The sequence below is a fragment of the Acyrthosiphon pisum genome, chromosome A1 (assembly GCF_005508785.2).
Source record: "Acyrthosiphon pisum isolate AL4f chromosome A1, pea_aphid_22Mar2018_4r6ur, whole genome shotgun sequence".
In the NCBI taxonomy this organism is placed as follows: domain Eukaryota; kingdom Metazoa; phylum Arthropoda; class Insecta; order Hemiptera; family Aphididae; genus Acyrthosiphon; species Acyrthosiphon pisum.
Window position 1 is genome coordinate 11,685,183 of NC_042494.1, and position 5,494 is coordinate 11,690,676.

A 5,494-nucleotide genomic window follows, 5' to 3' on the forward strand; every position below is an offset into this window, starting at 1 on the left:
AGAAAACTAATTTTTCTTTTCGGGCTATATCCCCCCCCCAAAAAAAATGTCCATAGCCCTCCCAAACATTTCCTACATGTTGTTTTAAGTTTATTCAATATTATCAAAGTAAGGCCCTATTAGCCCTATTAGCCCTCCAAATCTCAAACGCTATTTGCGCCTATGGTCGTAACCAAGAGCCATCAGAAATCAAAAGAATACCTACCTACATATATGGGGTTAAAAAATAAATGCGGTTAGTAAATTGTATTATATTGTTGTAGGTATATTTTAAATATTAAGCTACCAAAAACAAAACAATAAATACAATGATATAATAAAATAGCTGAGGCTTATAGAATCAAAAAATAATCGAAACATTTTGACGATTCAAGGAAGATTTGGATAATAGATTAAATTAGTTATTTTATTTTAGCATAACAGCTATGAAAATCATCATTCGTCACTGTATATTTGTTTATTTCTGCTAGCAGCCGGTTAACCGTAACGATAAAAAGTTACATATTACTATCCACCGATTTAAAATAAAATATTTTATTTTTTCTATTTTTTAAAGTTTTGAACACCTTTTCACCGAATATTAAATAACGAATTGAACAAAGTTTGAATCATATACGTGGTGGCATTTTTTAAGGCAACGAATTGCTATAAAGTCAGCTATAGTACCTATTTATATACCCATTTACAAGACAAAAAAATAATTATAATATGTTGATTATTTCCTTTTTGTTTAAGTTATTCTATAATACGAATTTTACTTACATGGGTATAGATTATAGCAGGTGCTGGTATAGTATAACGATCTACAATAATAATTATTTCCATGGATGTATCTATTATTTCTATTGTACCTATATGGCTATATCTACCGTATATTTTAATAATGTATTTATTATACATTATACGTAATCAACCGTTTAAATAGGTGATGGAAAATTATTCCTTCTTCTGCCAAGACTTAAGTAGGTATTGACTTCTTCTCTGAAGAATTTATAACAATATACAATTATAACAGTATAAGCACTTAAAAGACATCTGATTTTAATATGCTTATTATAAATATTATAAAGCATACATATTATTATTCAAGTAACCACGACAACCCCTTATGGAATATCATAACGTTACTCTTCTTTCTACATATTATATCGTTACGAATTTGACAGGTAATATTTTTCAGAAATAATATGCTTTATTAAACATGACATATATTATGTCTAGCCTCTAGAATATAACATTATAACTTATGTCATGAGTTATGACATTTAACAATTAAAAAAGATTAGATTTTTAAATTAAAAATACAAATTAGATTCCGAATATACCTAATTTCGTATCTTGTACATATATGTATATATGTGGCTTGTGTATGTATACCTAATGATAATAATACTCGTACTTAGCACCTATAGTTAGTAAATACTAATAATGAACCAATTAAATTATATTAGTTAGTATTATTTTTTTAGAATTCGATACAAGACGCTTTTATTCAATTATCGATATCTAATATAGAAATAAAAATAATATCTAATAATTTTGAGAGGTAAATGTGAAAGTATAATATATACTTTGCACTTAGAACATAATGTGTTGTATATTTGAAAAGGAAAATAAATAATTAATACAACTGATTCTTTAGTCAATTATTTTGAGGACAAAAGATTTTATTATTATGTACAATTAGAAAAATCCCCCTTTTTGAATGTAATATTTGTATACTTATAATTATTTAAAGATGATGTGTAAACAAAGGGTGAAGTTATGAAAGCACAAAGATGAATGGTATAGGTGTATACAATACGAACAATAAAAAATCATTATACAAAATACATGCAAGAATAAACCCTGTTTTTTATTAAATGCATCTCCAGTATAATAGGTTGTCGTAAAAATAATATTGACCTTATGAAATCAATGATTTTAGTATTTTACCTACATTTCATTTGAAAAATACTAAAAATTAAAATGTTTATCTAAATAACTCCCCTGTATTGAATAAAAGAAAATCACTATATATATTATAATTTATAATATTAATAGAGTTAATTATTATTTTACATATAAATATGTATGAATAAATGGATCAATACTGGTCTTATTTATAATTTTATCCTTTGAATAAAGTTTAGTTTTTACTGTGAAATTTGATTTGAATTTCAACACTCCCTAACAACCATTTTTATACGTACGTGAACAAACAATATTATTTTTAAAATGTTTTTAACGAGTTTTTTTTTAAATAGAGGAGTTATTCTTAAAACTGCCCAGAGACGCAAACAAAAAATACAAAGAATATATATTTGATGACATAGCTCTTGGTGACTTATTTTTTAAGACACAAAGAAAGAACAATAGGTACAATAAAAAAAGAGAACATATAAAAACAATTCCCAACTCGTTTGCTTCTAGTGTTGTGTAGGCTTTTATTTAATGGTTTTTAAACACAGCTTCAATAAAAATAAAATATACTAACAAACTTTAAATGATTTTATATTAAGACCGTTTTAAAGTTTACATCAAGCAAAACTAAGCTCTTATACCAAAGAATAAAAATAAAAAATACGTCTTTGATAGTGTATTATTTTTTTGGATGTTTAATTATTCAAATATACTTAAAAATACTTAAAAATGCTATTTATAAAATTTATGATTTAAAATTTTTAAAACCAAGGATAATATTTTGTAAAAATTGGTTCTTAAGACAAATCGTAAAAATTATATCAGATGCCTGTATTATCTTAATTTATTATATAATATACTTTGTGTGTATCTTTAAAGTATTTAATAATTATATATGCATTATTTTATAATTACTAGTGATTAATAATTTGTACATACATTCCAATCTATGTTCTTTAACACAAGAACTTGAACTGTATTCTAAAAACAGATTTAGATTTAACCCTTTTGAGAATCTTGGAACCGATACAGAACGTCAGAATCATTTTTTTAGGCGCCCAAACCGAAACCTTTTTTCGTGGTTAAATTCTACATTGTTGCCCTACAGTTGTAACATAATATGCCTTCCATAAACCTGCTAGACCTGTTAATAGTTCAAACTATTATTAAAAATAAAAGATTCCTCGAGAGTAAGTTACTAATATATACATTATACTTTGTACAAATAATATATTATATTTATATTATAACATATATATATATTAATAATTAATAAGTTAAACTGTTAAACTTTTGTTAATTATTTATGCATTTTATATTATTTTCCTTATACTAAAGTAATTTTCTCATAATATATATAGTTTATCTTACCACTATATACACGTACCTATTTATTTTATTTTTTTTTTAATTTAAATTTAAATCTATGAGATTAATGGGCCTCACTGAGACATACTCGTGTGGAGGCCCATGGTTATCTACTATACATTATATATTTATATATAAATTATAATTAACAGATATTTACAATATTTGTGTTTGAAATTAATATCCTAATTGTATACAATAAAGGTTAAAACAAAATCAAAAACAGATAAAATATGTTATAGGTAGATTTGTACAAAATAAAATAATTTTATGACAATAATAATATAAATAATATAAATATAGACATGGAAATAATAGGTCACAATAACATTACGAAAGAAAATATGTGTGTGAACAGAGTAGTATATTTTTAATCAAATTTAATACCTATACGGTTTGTATGTTTTTCTATTAGTTACATTTTTATAAACTATATTAAAATATGTTATTTTTTTGAATTTTTACACTGTTAAGAATTTAATGATTAAGTGAAACTATCATGAATAGTCACGTGAAGATAATATAGTATATTTTTTATAGTTTAAGTGATAATCTTAATGATATTATATTACCTAAATTATGAAAAGCACTTAAGTACAAAAAACTGTCATTAAATAAAGGTTCATAAAACAATGACAGTACCTATTTTTATACTACAATGATTAATTCTCAAAAATTAAATAAAAAGCAAGTCTAATAGAAAGGGTTAAAGCCGAAATTGTATACTTTTGAAAACCTAAACCGATAAAGTCATAAAGGTCCATTGAATATCGTTTAAATAGGTAATTAAAATGTTTGTAAATTGTTGATACATCGGGTCCTGACTGTTATGTGTGGAGCGGAGAAGCTTTACTTGTACAATAATGTTTGGTATAGGTACTCGTATATTATTTTATCAAGTCAATTATAGGTAAAGTTTGTCGGTATCAATATAAAGAGCGCTCCTGAACCCTGAAGTATAGAGTGCAGTATTTGTTGGAGTTTTAGAAATCAGATATAATAAATGATACTTTAAAAAAGCTGGACAGGATACAAAGACCGGGTATTCGACATTCGCCACGCTTCGCTCACTCAGTACAGAATAGAAACGTGTTGAGATATAAAATTTAAAAGCAATGATAAATTATCACATTATAGAAAACCAATTTTGTGGCGAGCTTGGTTCAAACTGTACTAGCTAACGTTTTTTAAACCATTCAAAATTTTAAAATTGGGTAAAAACTTGAATATAAATTTTTTAACGCCTGAATTAGGTATACTAATACTATGTAATGAAGATGTATACATTTTGAACTTTATTGATTTAACATGAAGTTAAGTTATATAATATTTTGATTTTAATCTTAATTTAGAAAATCATCATCATTTGATAATTTTCATGATAATAAATAATTACCATCATTTGAACATTTTTTATAATCATTAAAAATAACTATTATGTTGGTGTTAAAAGCATTAAAACGTGGGTATAACCTACTGTAAATTATAATTTCAAAATATATTTTCGAATACCTAAAACGATTTCTTATTAGCAGGCACCTACCTACTTTCAATTACATAACTGTATAATAGGATCATTTACATGTATAATTTATACTCTTTTGCGTTGATCTATTATTTGCTGTAGTTTCTGTAATTTTTCCGAATCGTCTGTAATCTGAACCTATTGACTCTATATTGCTTAACATAATATATCGGTCTTACAACCTTATATGTGATAAATTAAACACTAAACATAATATTGTCGTACATTCTGTTTTATTTTTAATATTTTTTAGACATGAGATAAATTACGACTGTTGATCGAACATTATTTATTAATTTATTGTACAGTGTACATACATACTTAAACGCATGTAACTAATTTTTTTAATTCAAATATCTATATTTAATTCAGTTTAATATTTTTTTATGAATAACCAGTAACCATATTAGGTTTATCAAAAGCGTAAACTTTACAAATTTAACTATATTTAATCTCAGTTAGTGCAGTATTTTATAACTCCTTGGGTTTTGAAATTATTATATGGGATGTTCATAAGCTCTGTCACTGAAAGTTGTGAAGTGCTTTATAGAATCCTTTGTGTCCTAATTATATCAATGATTAAATTTCATTTATACATTTTAATATACATTTAAATTCTATATATTATTATATCACTAGATAGCGTTGATATCGTTGCAACGACGAGGGTAAACGAAAAGCAGCCCTTTCATAAAGTTT